This window comes from Pan paniscus, chromosome 23 (genome assembly GCF_029289425.2).
Source record: "Pan paniscus chromosome 23, NHGRI_mPanPan1-v2.0_pri, whole genome shotgun sequence".
Lineage (NCBI taxonomy): Eukaryota > Metazoa > Chordata > Mammalia > Primates > Hominidae > Pan > Pan paniscus.
This window is the reverse complement of record NC_085927.1, coordinates 907,471-925,394: the sequence shown is the minus strand read 5'-3', so window position 1 is coordinate 925,394 and position 17,924 is coordinate 907,471.

The window sequence follows — 17,924 nt, the reverse complement described above, 5'->3', positions numbered from 1 at the left end:
ATTAAACAGTGAGTACACATGGACACAGGAAGGGGAACATCACACACTGGGGGCCTAAGGGGGCATTGTGACATCATAACACTGCACTGGTAACCGTGGGGACAGACCCTTGTCTGTGATCTGACTAAGGGGACATTGTGACATCATAACTCTGCACTGGTCACCCAGTTGACAGAACCTTGTCTGTGATCTGCCTAATGGGGCATTGTGACTTCATAATTCTCCACCGGTCACCCAGGTGACAGACCCTTATCTTTGATCCGCCTAAGTGGGTATTGTGACTCCAAAACTCTGCATTGCTCACACAGGTGACAGACCCTGGTCTGTGATCTGCCTAAGGGGGCATTGTCACATCATAACTCTGCACTGGTCACCCAGGTGACAGACCCTTGCCTGAGACCTGCCTAAGGGGGCATTGTGACATCATGACACTGCATTGGTCACCCAGGTGACAGACCCTTGCCTGTGACCTGCCTAAGGGGGCATTGTTACATCATGACTCTGCACTGGTCACCCAGGTGAAACACCCTTGTTTTTGATCTGCCTAAGGGTGATTGTGACATCATAACTCTTCACGGGTCACCCAGGTGACAGGCCCTTGTCTGTGATCTGCCTAAGGGGGCCTTGTGACATAACTCTGCACTGGTCACTCAGGTGACAGACCCTTGTCTGTGATCTGCCTAAGGGGGCATTGTGACATCAAAACTCTGCACTGGTCACCCAGGTGACAGACCCTTGTCTGTTATATGCGTAAGGGGGCATTGTGACATCATAAGCATGCACTGGTCACCCATGTGAAAGACCATTGTCTTTGATCTGCCTAAGGGGCCACTGGGACATCATAACCCTGCACTGGTCACCCAGGCGACAGACCCATGTCTGAAATCTGCCTAAGGGGGAATTGTGACATCACAACTCTGCAATGGTAACCCAGGTGACACACCCTTGTCTGTGATCTGCCTAAGGGGGCATTGTGACACCATAATTCTGCAGTGGTCGTCCAGGTGACAGGCCCTTGTCTGTTATCTGCCTAAGTGGGCATTGTGACATCATAACTCTGCACTGGACACCCAGGTGACAGGCCCTTGTATGTGATCTGCCTAATGGGGCATTGTGACATCATAACTCTGCAATGGTCACCCTGGTGACAGGTCCTTGTCTGTTATCTGCCTAAGGGGCCATTGTGATATCATAACTCTGCATTGGTCACCAAGGTGACAGGCCCTTGTCTGTGATCTGCCTAAGTGGGCATTGTGACATCATAACTCTGCACTGGACACCCAGGTGACAGGCCCTTGTATGTGATCTGCCTAATGGGGCATTGTGACATCATAACTCTGCACTGGTCACCCAGGTGACAGGTCCTTGTCTGTTATCTGCCTAAGGGGCCATTGTGACATCATAACTCTGCATTGGTCACCCAGGTGACAGGCCCTTGTCTGTGATCTGCCTAAGGGGCATTGTGACATCATAAATCTGCACTGGTCACCCAGGTGCCAGGACCTTGTCTGTGATCTACCTAAGGGGGCATTGTGACATCATAACTCTGCATTGGGCACCCAGGTGACAGGCCCTTGTCTGTGATCTGCCTAAGGGGGTATTGTGACATCATAATTCGGCACTGGTCACCCAGGTGACGGGCCGTTGTCTGTGATCTGCCTAAGGGGACATTGTAACATCACAACTCTGCACTGGACACCCAGCTGACATGCTCTTGTCTGTGATCTGCCTAAGGGGGCACTGTGACATCATAACGCTGCACTGTTTCACCCAGGTGACAGGCCCTTGTCTGTGATCTGCCTAAGGGGGCATTGTAACGTCATAACCCTGCACTGGTCACCAAGGTGACATGCCCTTGTCTTTGATCTGCCTAACGGTGCATTGTGACTTCATAACTCTTCACTGGTCACCCAGGTGACAGACCCCTGACTGTGATCTGCCTATGGGGCATTGTGACATCATAACTCTGCACTGGTCACCCTGGTGAAAGGCCATTGTCTGTGATCTGCGTTCGGGGGCATTGTGACTTCATAACTGTGCACCGGTCACCCTCGTGACAGGCCTGTTTCTGTGATCTGCCTAAGGGGCATTGTGACATCATAATCCTGCACTGGTCACACAGCTGACAGTCCCTTGTATGTTATCTGCCAATGGGGGCATTGTGACATCATAATTCTGCACTAGTCGCCCAGGTGACAGGCCCTTGACAGTGATCTGCCTAAGGGTTATTGTGACGTCATAATTCTGCACTGGACACAGAGGTGACAGGCCCTTGTCTGTGATCTGCCTGAGAGGGCACTGTGACATCATAACCTTGCACTGGTCACCCAGGTGACAGGCCCTTCTCTGTGATATGCCTAAGGGATAATGTGACCTCATAACTCTGCACTGGGTAGCCAGTTGACCGGCCCTTGTCTTTGATATGCCTAAGGGGGCATTGTGACGTAATAACTCTGCACTCGTCAACCAGGTGACAGGCCCTTGTCTGTGATCCGCCTAAGGGGGCATTGTGACATCATTACTCTGCACTGGTCACCCATGTGACAGACCCTTGTCTGTGATCTGCCTAAGGGGGCATTGTGACATCATAAAACTACACGGCCCACCCCGGTGACAGGACATTGACTGTGATCTGCCTAAGGGTGCATTGTGACATCATATCTCTGCACTGGTCACCCAGGTGACAGACCCTTGCCTTTGATCTGCCTAAGGGGGCATTGTTACATCATAACTCTGCACTGCTCACCGAGGTGACAGGCCCTTGTCTGTGATCTGCATAAGGGGGCATGGTGACATCATAACTCTGCACTGTTCACCCAGGTGAAACACTCTTGTCTTTGATCTGACTAAGGGGACATTTTAACATCATTACCCTGCACTGGTCACCCAGGTGACAGACCGTTTTATGCGATCTGCCTAACCGGGCATTGTGACATCATAACTCTGCGCTGGTCACCAGGTGACAGGCCCTTTTCAGTTATCTGCCTACGGGGGCATTGTGACATCGTAACTCTGCACTGGTCACCCAGGTGACAGGCCTTTTTCTGTGATCTGACTAAAGGGGCATTGTGACTTCATAACCCTGCAGTGGTAATCAAGGTGACAGGCCCTTGTCTGTGCTCTGTCTAACGGTGCATTCTGACATCATAACTCTGCACTGGGCACCCAGGTGACAGGCCCTTGTCTGCGATCTGCCTAAGGGGGCATTGTGACATCATAACCCTGCAATGGTCACCCAGGTGACAGACCCTTGCCTGTTATCTACCTAAGGGGGCATTGTGACATCATACCTCTGCACTGGTCACCCCGGTGACCGACCCTTGTCTGTGATCTGCCTAAGGGGGAATTGTGACATCATAACTCTGCACTGGTCAACCAGGTGACAGACCCTTGTCTGTTATCTTCCTAAGTAGGCATTGTGATATCATAACACTGCACTGGTCACCCAGGTGACAGGCCCTTGGCAGTGATCTGCCGAAGGGGTCATTGTGACATCATAACTCTGCCCTGGTCACCCAGGTGACAGACCCTTGTCTCTGATCTGCCTAAGGGGTCATTGTGACATCATATCTGTAAACTGGTCACCCAGGCGACACACCCTTGTCTTTGATATGCCTAAGGGGTCATTGTTACGTCATAGCTCTGCACTGTTCACACAGATGACAGACCCTTGACTGTGATCTGCGTAAGGGGGCATTGTGACATCATAACTCTGCACTGGTCACCAAAGTGAAAGACCCTTGTCTTTGATATGCCTAGGGGGCCATTGTGACATCATAACCCTGCACTGGTCACCCATGTGACAGACCCTTGTCTGTGATCTGCCTAAGGGGGAATTCTGACATCATAATTCTGCACTGGTCACCTGGTGACAGGACCTTGTCTGTGATCTGCCTAAGGGGGCATTGTGACATCATAAATCGACGCTGGTACCCGAGGTGACAGGCCCTTGTCTGTTATCTACCTAAGGGGGCATGGTGACATCTTAACGCGGCACTGGTCACCCAGGTGACAGGCCCTTGTCTGTGATCTGCCTAAGGGGGCACTGTGATATCATAAGTCTGCACTAGTCACCCAGGTGACAAGCCTTTGTCTGTGATCTGCCAAAGGGCATTGTGACATCATAACTCTGCACTGGGCACCCAGATGAGAGACCTTTGTCTCTGATCTGCCTAAGGGGGTATTGTGACATCATAACTCTGCACTGGTCACCCAGGTTTCAGAACCTTGTCTGTGATCTGCCTAAGGGGACATTGTGACATCATAAGTCTGCAGTAGTCACCGAGGTGACAGGCACTTGTCTGTCATCTGCGTAAGGGGCATTGTGACATCATAACTCTACACTGGTAACCCAGGTGACACGACCTTGTCTGTCATCTGCCTAAGGGGGCACTGTGACATCGCAAGTCTGAGTTGGGCACCCAGGTTACAAGCCCTTGTCTGTGATCTGCCTAAGGGGGCATAGTGACATCATATCCCTGCACTGGGTACCCAGGTGAGAGGCCCTTGTCTGTGATCTGTCTAAGGGGGTATTGTGACATCACAATTCTGCACTGGCCAACCAGGAGACAGGCCACTGTCTGTGATCTGCCTAATGGGGCTTTGTGACATCCTAACTCTGTGCTGGTCACCCTGGTGATAGGTCTTTGTCTGTGATCTGCCTAAGGGGTCATTGTGACATCATAACCCTGCACTGGTCTGACAGGTGACAGGTCCTTGTCTGTGATCTGCCTGAGGGGACAACGTGACATCATAAATCTGTACTGGTCACCCTCGTTGCAGGCCCTTGTCTGTGATCTGCCTGAGGGTGCATTGTGACATCAAACTCTGCATTTGTCACCCAGGTGAAAGGCTCTTATATGTGATCTGCCTAAGGGGTCATTGTGACATCATAACAATGCACTGGGCACCCAGGTGACAGTCCCTTGTCTGTGATCTGCCTATGGGTGTATTGTGACATCACAAATCTGCGCTGGGCAGCCAGGTGACCGGCCCTTCTCTTTGATCTGACTAACGGAGCATTGTGACTTCATAACTCTGCACTGGTCACCCAGGTGACAAACCCTTGCCTGTGATCTGCCTAAGGGGCATTGTGATATCATAACTCTGCACTGGTCACCCAGGTGACAGGCCACTGCCTGTGATCTGCCTAAGGGGGCATTGTGACTTCATAACTCTGCACTGGTCACACTGGTGACAGCCCTTTGTGATCTGCCTAAGGCGATATTTTGACATCACCCTTCACTGGTCACACAGCTGACAGGCCCTTCTGTGTGATCTGCCTGAGGGGATATTGTGACATCATAACTCAGCACTAAACACCCTGGTGACAGGCCCTTGTCTGTGATCTGTTTGAGGGTGCATTGTCACATCATAACTCTGCACTGGACACCCTGGAGACAGGCCCCTGTCTGTGATCTGCTAATGGGGGCATTGTGACATCATCAATCTGCACTAGTCACCCAGGTGACAGGCCCTTGTCTGTGATCTGCCTAAGTGGCATTGTGACATCATAACTCTGCACTGGTTACCCAGGAGACAGGACCTTGTCTGTGATCTGCCTAAGGGGGCATTTTGACATCATAACTTTCCATTGGGCACCCAGGTGACAAGCCCTTGTCTGTGATCTGCCTAAGGGGGCACTGTGACATCATAACTCTGCATTGGTCACCCAGGTGAGAGGCATTTGTCTGTGATCTGCCAAGGGGGGAATTGTGACATCATAACTCTGCATTTGTCACCCAGGTGACAGGCCCTTGTCTGTGATATGCCTAAGGGGGCATTGTGACATCATAACTCTGGACTTGTTACCCAGGTGACAGGCCCTTGACTGTGATCTGCCTAAGGGTTATTGTGACATAATAATTCTGCACTGGTGACGCAGGTGAGAGGCAAATGTCTGTGACCTGCCTAAGGGGGCATTTTGACATCATAAGCCTGCACTGGTCACCCAGGTGATAGGCCCTTGTCTGTGATCTGCATAAGGGGCATTGTGACGTCATACCTCTGTACTGGTTACCCAGGCGAGAGGCCACTGACTCTGATCTGCCTAAGGGGGCATTGTGACATCATAACTCTGCACTGGTCACCGTGGTGACAGGCCTTTGTCTGTGATCTGCCTAAGGGGGCATTGTGACATCCTAACACTGCACTGGTCACAAAGGTGACAGGCCCTTGACTGTGATCTGCCTGAGGGGGCATTGTGACATCATAACTCTGCCCTGGTCACCCAGGTGGCAGGCCCTTGTCTGTGATATGCCTGAGAGTGCATTGTGACATCGTAAACCTGCACTGGTAAGACAGGTGACAGGCCCCTGTGTGTGATCTGCCAGAGGGGGCATTCTGACATCATAACTCTGCACTGGTCACCCAGCTGACAGACCCTTGTCTGTGATCTACCTAAGGGAGTATTGTGACATCATACCTCTGAACTGGTCACCCAAGTGACAGGCCCTTGTCTGTGATCTGCCTCAGGGGGCATTGTGACAACATTACTCTGTAGTGGTCACCCAGGTGCCCGGCCTTTATCTGTGATCTGCCTAAGGGGGCATTGTTACATCATAACTCTGCACTGGGCACCCAGGTGACAATCCCTTGTCTGCGACCTCCCTCAAGGGGTATTGCGACATCATAACTCTGCACTGGGCAGCCAGGTGTCCAGCCCTTGTCTTTTATGTGCCTAAGGTTGCATTGTGATATCATAACTCTGCACTGGTCAACCAGTTGACAGACCCTTGTCTCTGATCTGCCTAAGGGGGCATTGTGACATCATAATTCTGCAATGGTCACCCAGGTGACAGGCCCTGGTCTGTGATCTGCATAATGGGGCATTGTGACATCACAACTCTGCACTGGTCACCCAGGTGACAGGCCCTTGTCTGTGATCTCCCTAAGGGGCTCTTGTGACATCATAACTCTTTACTCGTCACCCAGGTGACAGTCCCTTATCTGTGATCTGCCAAGGGGTCATTGTGACATCATAACTCGGCACTGGGCCCCCAGGTGACAGTCCCTTGCCTGTGATCTGCCTAAGGGAGTATTGTGACATCGTAACACTGCACTTGTCACCCAGTTGACAGACCCTTGTCTGTGATTTACCTAAGGGAGTATTGTGACATCATAACTCTACACTGGTCGCTCTGGTGAAAGGCCTTTGACTCTGATCCGCCTAAGGGGGCAACGTGACATCATAAGCCTACACAGGTCACACAGGTGACAGGCCCTTGTCTGTGATCTGCCTGAGTTGGCATTGTGACATCATAACTCTGCACTGGTCACCCAGGTGATAGGCCCTAGTTTGAGATATGTCTGAGGGTGTATTGTGACATCATAACTCTGCACTGCGCACCCAGTTGACAGTTCCTTGTCTCTGATCTGCCTAAGGGAGTATGGTGACATCATAACTCTGCACTGGTCATGCAGGTGACAGACCCTTGTCTGCGATCTGCCTAAGGGGGCATTGTGACATCATTATTCTGCAATGGTCACCCTGATGACAGGCCCTTGACTGTTATCTACCTAAGGGGAATTGTGACATCATAACTCGGCGCTGGTCACCCTCGTGACAGGCCTTTTTCTATGATCTGCCTCAGTGCGCATTGTGACATCATAAGTCTGCACTGGTCACACAGGTGACAGGCCCTTGTGTGTGATCTGCCTAAGGAGGCATTGTGACATCATAACCCTACACTGGTCACCCAGGTGACAGGCCGTTTTCTGTTATCTGCCTATGGGGGCATTGTGGCATCATAACTCTGCACTGGTCACCCAGGTGACAGGCCCTGGTCTGTGATCTGCCTAACGGGGCATTGTGACATCATAAGTCTGCACTAGTCACCCAGGTGACTGGCCCTTGATTGTGATCTTCCTACGGGGGCATTGTGACATCATATCCCTGCACTGGTCACGCAGGTGACAGGCCGTTTTCTGTTTTCTGCCTACGGGGGCATTGTGACACCGTAACTCTGCACTGGTCACACAGGTGACAGGCCCTTGTCTGTTATCTGCCGCTGGGGCATTGTGACATCATAAGTCTGCACTAGTCACCCAGGTGACAGGCCCTTGTCTGTGATCTGCCTAAGGGGTCATTGTGACATCATAACTCTGCATTAGGCACCCAGGTGACAGGACCTTGTCTGTGATCTGCCTAAGGGGGCATTGTGACATCATAACTCTGCACTGAGTACCCATGTGAGAGGCCCTTGTCTGTGATCTGCCTAAGGTGGTATCGTCACATCATAATTCTGCATAGGTCCCCAGTTGACAGGCCAATGACTGGGTTTTGCCTAAGGGGGCATTGTGACATAATAACTCTGCACTGGTCACCCTGGTGACAGGCCTTTGTCAGTGATCTGCCTTAGTGGGCATTGTGACATCATAACCCTGCACTGGTCACACAGGTGACAGGCACTTGTGTGTGATCTGCGGGAGGGGGCATTGTGATGTCATAACTCTGCACTAGTCACCTAGGTGACAGGCCCTTGTCTCTGATCTGCCTGAGGGTGCATTGTGACATCATAACTCTGCACTGGTCACCCAGGTGACAGGACGTAGCCTTTGATCTGCCTTAGGGGGCATTGTGAAATAATAACGCTGCACTGGTCACCCAGGTGACAGGCTCTTGTCTGTGATCTGCATAAGGGGGCATTGTGACATCATAACTCTCTATTGGGCACCCAGGTGACAGGCCCTTGTCTGTGATCTGCCTAAGGGGGCATTGTGACATCATAACTCTGCACTGGGCACCCAGGTGACAGGCCCTTGTCTGTGATCTGCCTAAGGGGGTATTGTGACATCATAATTCTGCACTGGTCACCCAGGTGACAGGCCACTGTCTGTGATCTGCTTAAGGGGGCATTGTGACATCATAACTCTGCACTGGTCACCCTGGTGACAGGCCTTGGTCTGTGATCTGCCTAAGGGGGCACTGTGACATCATAAACCTGCTCTGGTCACCCAGGTGACAGGGCCTTGTGTGTGATCTGCCTGAGGGGCCATTGTGACATCATAACTCTGCACTCATCACCCAGGTGACAGGCCCTTCTCTGTGATCTGCCTAAGGGGGCATTGTGACATCATAACTCTGAACTGGTCACCCACGTGACAAGCCCTCATCTGTGATCTGCCTAAGCGGTCATTGTGACATCACAACACTGCGTTGGGCACCCAGGTTACAGGGCCTTGTCTGTGATCTGCCTAAGGGGGCATTGTGACATCATAACTCTGCACTGGGCACCCAGGTGACAGGCCCTTGTCTGTGATCTGCCTTAGGAGGTATTGTGACATCATAATTCTGCACTGGTCAACCAGGTGACAGGCCACTGTCTGTGATCTGCGTAAAGGGACATTGTGACATCATAACTCTGCACTGGTAACCCTGGTGACAGGCCTTTGTCTGTGATCTGCCTAAGGGGTCATTGTAACATCATAACACAGCACTGGTCACACAGGTGACAGGCCGTTGTGTGTGATCTGCCTGAGGGGGCATTGTGACATCATAACTCTGCACTGGTCACCCTGGTTACAGGCCTTTGTCTGTGATATCCCTAAAGGGGCATTGTGACATCATAACCCTGCCGTGGTCAGACAGGTGAAAGGCCCTTTTGTGTGATCTGCCTGTGGGGGCATTGTGACATCATAACTCTGCACTGGTCACTCAGGTGACAGACCGTTTTCTGTGATCTGCGTAACGGGGCATTGTGACATCATATCTCTGTACTGGTCACCCAGGTGACAGGGCCTTGTCTCTGATCTGCCTAGGGGGGCATTGTGACATCATGAGTCTGCACTAGTCACCCAGGTGACAGGCCCTTGTCTGTGATGTGCCTACGGGGCATTGTGACATCATAAATTTGCACTGGTATCCCAGGGGACAGGACCTTGCTGTGATCTGCCTAAGGGGGCATTGTGACATCATCAGTCTGCACTAGTCACCCAGGAGACAGGCCCTTGCCTGTGATCTGCTTAAGGGGCATTGTGACATCATAATTCTGCACTGGGCACCAAGGAGAGAGACCTTTGCCTGTGATCTGCCTAAGTGTGTATTGGGACATCATAGCTCTGCACTGGCCACCCAGGTGACAGGCTCTTGACTGTGATGGGCCTAAGGGGGCACTGTGACATCATAAATCTGCACTAGTCAACCAGTTGACAGGCCCTTGTTTGTGATCTGCCTAAGGGGAATTGAGACATCATAACTCTGCCCTGGTTATCCAGGTGACAGGACCTTGTCTGAGATCTGCCTAAGGGGGCATTGTGACATCATAAGTCTGCACTAGTCACCCCGGTGACAGGCCCTTGTCTGTGGTCTGCGTAAGGCTCATTGTGACATCATAACTCTGCACTGGTCACCCAGCTAACAGGCCCTTATCTGTGATCGGCCTAAGGGGGCTATGTGACATCATAACCCTGCACTGGTCATACAGGTGCCATGACTTTGTGTGTGATCTGCCTGAGAGGGCATTGTGACATCAAAACTCTGCACTGGCCACCCAGGTGACCGGTCCTTGTCTGTGATCTGCCTCAGGGGGCATTGTGACATCATAACTCTCTACTGGTTACCCAGGTGACAGGCCCTTATCTGTGATCTGCCTAAGTGGCATTGTTACATCATAACTCTGCACTGGGCAAACAGGTGACAATCTCTTCTCTGTGATCTGCCTAAAGGGGTAATGTGACATCATACCTCTGCACTGGTCACAGAGGTTACAGGCCCTTGTGTCTGATCAGCCTGATGGGGCATTGTGACATCATAACTCTGCACTGGAGACCCAGATGAGAGGTCGTTGTCTGTGATCTGCCTGAGGGTGCATTGTGACATCATAACTCTGCACTGGTCACCCAAGTGACAGGCCCTTGTCTGTCATCTGTCTAAGGGGGCATTGTGACATCATAATTCTGCACTGGTCACCCAGGTGACAGGCTCTTGTCTCTGATCTGCCTAACGGGGCATTGTGACATCATAAGTCTGCACTGGTCACCCAGGAGACAGGCCCTTGCCTGTGATCTGCCTAAGGGGCATTGTGACATCATAATTCTGCACTGGGCACCAAGGTGAGTGGCCTATGCCTGTGATCTGCCTAAGGGTGTATTGGGATATCATAACTCTGCACTGGCCACCCAGGTGACAGGCCATTTTCTGTGACCTGCCTAACGGGGCATTGTGACATCATAAATCTGAACTAGTCAGCCAGTTGACAGGCCCTTGTTTGTGATCTGCCTAAGGGGCATTGAGACATCATAACTCTGCCCTGGTTATCCAGGTGACAGGAACTTCTCTGTGATCTGCCTAGGGGGGCACTTTGACATCCTAACTCTGCACTGGTCACGCTGGTGACAGACCTTTGTCTGTGAAATGCCTAAGGGGGTATTCTTACATCTTAACCCTGCTCTGTTCACACACGTGACAGGCCCTTGTGTGAGGGGGCATTGTGACATCATAACTCCGCACTGGTCAGCCAGGTGACAGACCATTGTCTGTGATCTGCATAAGGGGGCATTGTGACATCATAACTCTGTACTGGTCACCCTGGTGACAGGCCCTTAACTGTGATCGGCCTAAGGGGTCATTGTAACATCATAACTCTGTACTGGACACCCAGGTGACAGTCCCTTGACTGTGATCTGCCTAAGGGAGAATTGTGGCATCACAACTCTGCCCTGGTCACCCAGGTGACCGACCCTTGTCTGGGATCTGCCTAAGAGGGCATTGTGACATCATATCTCAGTACTGGTCACCCAGGTGACAGGCCCTTATCTGTGATCTGCCTAAGGGGGCATTGTGACATCATAACCCTGCACTGGACACCCAGGATACAGGCCCTTGTCTGTGATCTGCCTAAGGGGGCATTGTGACATCATAAGCCTGAACTAGTCACCCAGGTGACAGGCCCTTGTCTGTTATCCGCGTAAGGGTCATTGTGACATCGTAAATCTGCACTGGTCCCCCAGGTGACAGGCCCTTGTCTTTGAACTGCCTAAGGGGGCATTGTGACATCATAATTCTGCAATGGTCACTCAGGTGACAGGCCCTTGTCTTTTATCTGCCTAAGGGGTCATTGGGACATCATAAATCTGCATTGGTCACCCACGTGACAGGCCCTTCTCTGTGATCTGCCTGAGTGTGCATTGTGACATCATAACTCTGCACTGGTCACCCAGGTGACAAGCCACTGTCTGTGATCTGTGTAAAGGGGCATTGTGACATCATAACTCTGTACTGGTCACCCAGGTGACAGACCCTTGTCTGTGATCTGCCTAAGGGGGCATTGTGACATCATAACTGTGCATGTGGTCACCCAGGTGACAGGCCCTTGTCTGTGATCTGCCTAAGGGGGCATTGTGACATCATAAATCTGCACTAGTCACCCTGGTGACAGGCCCTTGTCTGTGATCTGCGTAAGGGGTATTGTGACATCATAACTCTGCACTGGTAACCCAGGTGACAAGACCTTGTCAGTGATCTGCCTAAGGGGGCATTGTGACATCATAACTCCGCATTGGGCACCCATGTTAGAGGCCCGGATCTGTGATATGCCTAAGGGGGCAGTGAGACATCACAAATCTGCATTGGGCACCCAGGTGACAGCACCTTGTCTGTGATCTGCCTTAGGGTGTACTGTGACACCATAATTCTGCACTGGTCACCCAGGTGACAGGCCAATGTCTGTGATCTGCGTAAGAGGGCATTGGGACATCATAACCCTTCACTGGTTACCCTGGTGACAGGCCTTTGTCTGTGATCTTCCTAAAGGGGCATTGTGACATCATAACCCTGCTTTGGTCAGACAGGTGGCAGGCCCTTGTTTGTGATCCACTTGAGGGGGCATTGTGACATCATAAATCTGCACTGGTCACCCAGGTGACAGGCCCTTGTGTGTGATCTGCCTGAGGGTGCATTGTGACTTCATAACTCTGCACTAGTCACCCAGGTGACAGGACCTTGTCTGTGATATGCCTAAGGTGGTATTGTGACATCATGACTCTTTATTGGTCACCCAGGTGACAGGCCCTTACCTGTGATCTGCCTAAGGGGTCATTGTGACATCATAACTCTGCACTGGGCACCCAGGTGTCAGTCCCTTGTCTGTGATCTGCCCAGGGGGGTATTGTGACATCATAACTCTGCACTGGGCAGCCCTGTGACTGGCCCTTGTCTTTGATCTGCCTAACGGGGCATAGTGATATCATAACTCTGCAGTGGGCACCCAGATGAGAGGCCTTTGTCTGTGATCTGCCTAAGGGGGTATTGTGACATCATAACTCTGCACTCGTCACCCAGGTGACAGACCCTTGTCTGTGATCTGCCTAAGGGGGCATTGTGTTATCATAACACTGCACTGGTCACCCAGGTGACAGGCCCTTGTGTGTGATCTGCCTAAGGGGGTATTGTGACATCATAAGACTGCACTAGTCTCCCAGGTGACAGGCCCTTATCTGTGATTAGCCTAAGGGGCATTGTGACATCATAACTCTGCACTGGTTACCCAGGTGACCAGCCCTTATCTGTGATCTGCCTAAGGGGGCGTTGTGACATCATAACTCTGTACTGGTCACCCAGGTGACAGGCATTTATCTGTGATCTGCCTAAGGGGTCATTGGTACATCATAAGTCTGCACTGGTCACCCAGGTGACAGGCCCTTGTCTGTGATCTGCGTAAGGGGCATTGTGACATCATAACTCTGCACTGGTAACCCAGGTGACAGGACCTTGCCGGTGATCTGCCTAAGGGGGCATTGTGACATCATAACTCCTCATTGAGCACTGAGGTTAGAGGCCCTGATCTGTGATCTCCCTAAGGGGGCACTGAGACACCACAACTCTGCACTGGGCACCCAGGGGACAGCATCTTGTCTGTGATCTGCCTAAGGGTGTATTGTGACATCATAAATCTGCACTGGTCACCCAGGTGACGGGCCACTCTCTGTGATCAGTGTAAGGGGGCATTGGGACATCATAACTCTTCAATGGTCACCCTGGTGACAGGCCTTTGTCTGTGATATTCCCAAAGGGGCATTGTGACATCATAACCCTGCACTGGTCACCCAGGTGACAGGCCCTTCTCTGTGATCTCCCTGAGGGTGCATTCTGACTTCATAACTCTGCACTGGTCACCGAGGTGACAGGACCTTGTCTGTGATCTGCCTAATGGGGCATTGTGACATCATAACTCTGCATTGGGCACCCAGGTGACAGGCCCCTGTCTGTGATCTCCCTAAGGGGCATTGTGATATCATAACTCTGAACTGGGCACCCAGGTGAGAGGCCCTTGTCGGTGATATGCCTAAGGCGGTATTGTGACATCATAATTCTGCACTGGTCACCCAGGTGACAGGCCACTGTCTGGGATCTGCCTAAGGGCGCATTGTGACATCATAACTCTGCACTGGTTACCCTGGTGACAGGCCTTTGTTTGTGATGTGCCTAAGGGGGCATTGTGACATCATAACCCTGCACTGGTCATACAGGTGACAGGACTTTGTCTCTGATCTGCTTAAGGGGGTATTGTGACATCATGACTCTGTATTGGTCACCCAGGAGACAGGCATCTATCTGTGATCTGCCTAAGGGGTCATTGTGACACCATAACTCTGCACTGGGCACCCAGATGACAGTCACTTGTCTGTGATCTGCCTAAGGGGGTATTGTGACATCATCACTGTGCACTGGGAAGTCTGGTGACGGGCCCTTGTCTTTGATCTGCCTAACGGTGCATTGTCACATCATAACTCTGCACAGGTCACCCAGATGACAGACCCTTCTCTGTGATCTGCCTAAGGGGGCATTGTGATATCATAACTCTGCACTGGGCACCCAGATGAGAGGCCTTTTTCTGTGATCTGCTTAAGGGGGTATTGGGATATCATAACTCTGCACTGGCCACCCAGGTGACAGACCATTGTCTGTGATCTGCCGAAGGGGGAATTGTGACATCATAAGTATGCACAAGTCACCCAGGTGACAGGCCCTTATCTGTGATCTGCCTAAGGGGGCATTGTGACATAACAAATCTGCACTAGTTAACCACTTGACAGGCCCTTGTTTGTGATCTGCTTAAGGGACATTGAGACATCATAACTCTGCACTGGTTATCCAGGTGACAGGATCTTGTCTGTGATCTGCCTAGGGATGCATTGTGACATCATAAGTCTGCATTAGGCACCCAGGTGACAATCCCTTATCTGTGATCTGCCTAAGGGGGCATTGTGACATCATAAATCTGCACTAGTCACCCTGGTGACAGGCCCTTGTCTGTGATCTGCGTAAGGGGTATTGTGACATCATAACTCTGCACTGGTAACCCAGGTGACAAGACCTTGTCAGTGATCTGCCTAAGGGGGCATTGTGACATCATAACTCCGCATTGGGCACCCATGTTTGAGGCCCGGATCTGTGATATGCCTAAGGGGGCAGTGAGACATCACAAATCTGCATTGGGCACCCAGGTGACAGCACCTTGTCTGTGATCTGCCTTAGGGTGTACTGTGACACCATAATTCTGCACTGGTCACCCAGGTGACAGGCCAATGTCTGTGATCTGCGTAAGAGGGCATTGGGACATCATAACCCTTCACTGGTTACCCTGGTGACAGGCCTTTGTCTGTGATCTTCCTAAAGGGGCATTGTGACATCATAACCCTGCTTTGGTCAGACAGGTGGCAGGCCCTTGTTTGTGATCCACTTGAGGGGGCATTGTGACATCATAAATCTGCACTGGTCACCCAGGTGACAGGCCCTTGTGTGTGATCTGCCTGAGGGTGCATTGTGACTTCATAACTCTGCACTAGTCACCCAGGTGACAGGACCTTGTCTGTGATATGCCTAAGGTGGTATTGTGACATCATGACTCTTTATTGGTCACCCAGGTGACAGGCCCTTACCTGTGATCTGCCTAAGGGGTCATTGTGACATCATAACTCTGCACTGGGCACCCAGGTGTCAGTCCCTTGTCTGTGATCTGCCCAGGGGGGTATTGTGACATCATAACTCTGCACTGGGCAGCCCTGTGACTGGCCCTTGTCTTTGATCTGCCTAACGGGGCATAGTGATATCATAACTCTGCAGTGGGCACCCAGATGAGAGGCCTTTGTCTGTGATCTGCCTAAGGGGGTATTGTGACATCATAACTCTGCACTCGTCACCCAGGTGACAGACCCTTGTCTGTGATCTGCCTAAGGGGGCATTGTGTTATCATAACACTGCACTGGTCACCCAGGTGACAGGCCCTTGTGTGTGATCTGCCTAAGGGGGTATTGTGACATCATAAGACTGCACTAGTCTCCCAGGTGACAGGCCCTTATCTGTGATTAGCCTAAGGGGCATTGTGACATCATAACTCTGCACTGGTTACCCAGGTGACCAGCCCTTATCTGTGATCTGCCTAAGGGGGCGTTGTGACATCATAACTCTGTACTGGTCACCCAGGTGACAGGCATTTATCTGTGATCTGCCTAAGGGGTCATTGGTACATCATAAGTCTGCACTGGTCACCCAGGTGACAGGCCCTTGTCTGTGATCTGCGTAAGGGGCATTGTGACATCATAACTCTGCACTGGTAACCCAGGTGACAGGACCTTGCCGGTGATCTGCCTAAGGGGGCATTGTGACATCATAACTCCTCATTGAGCACTGAGGTTAGAGGCCCTGATCTGTGATCTGCCTAAGGGGGCACTGAGACACCACAACTCTGCACTGGGCACCCAGGGGACAGCATCTTGTCTGTGATCTGCCTAAGGGTGTATTGTGACATCATAAATCTGCACTGGTCACCCAGGTGACGGGCCACTCTCTGTGATCAGTGTAAGGGGGCATTGGGACATCATAACTCTTCAATGGTCACCCTGGTGACAGGCCTTTGTCTGTGATATTCCCAAAGGGGCATTGTGACATCATAACCCTGCACTGGTCACCCAGGTGACAGGCCCTTCTCTGTGATCTCCCTGAGGGTGCATTCTGACTTCATAACTCTGCACTGGTCACCGAGGTGACAGGACCTTGTCTGTGATCTGCCTAATGGGGCATTGTGACATCATAACTCTGCATTGGGCACCCAGGTGACAGGCCCCTGTCTGTGATCTCCCTAAGGGGCATTGTGATATCATAACTCTGAACTGGGCACCCAGGTGAGAGGCCCTTGTCGGTGATATGCCTAAGGCGGTATTGTGACATCATAATTCTGCACTGGTCACCCAGGTGACAGGCCACTGTCTGGGATCTGCCTAAGGGCGCATTGTGACATCATAACTCTGCACTGGTTACCCTGGTGACAGGCCTTTGTTTGTGATGTGCCTAAGGGGGCATTGTGACATCATAACCCTGCACTGGTCATACAGGTGACAGGACTTTGTCTCTGATCTGCTTAAGGGGGTATTGTGACATCATGACTCTGTATTGGTCACCCAGGAGACAGGCATCTATCTGTGATCTGCCTAAGGGGTCATTGTGACACCATAACTCTGCACTGGGCACCCAGATGACAGTCACTTGTCTGTGATCTGCCTAAGGGGGTATTGTGACATCATCACTGTGCACTGGGAAGTCTGGTGACGGGCCCTTGTCTTTGATCTGCCTAACGGTGCATTGTCACATCATAACTCTGCACAGGTCACCCAGATGACAGACCCTTCTCTGTGATCTGCCTAAGGGGGCATTGTGATATCATAACTCTGCACTGGGCACCCAGATGAGAGGCCTTTTTCTGTGATCTGCTTAAGGGGGTATTGGGATATCATAACTCTGCACTGGCCACCCAGGTGACAGACCATTGTCTGTGATCTGCCGAAGGGGGAATTGTGACATCATAAGTATGCACAAGTCACCCAGGTGACAGGCCCTTATCTGTGATCTGCCTAAGGGGGCATTGTGACATAACAAATCTGCACTAGTTAACCACTTGACAGGCCCTTGTTTGTGATCTGCTTAAGGG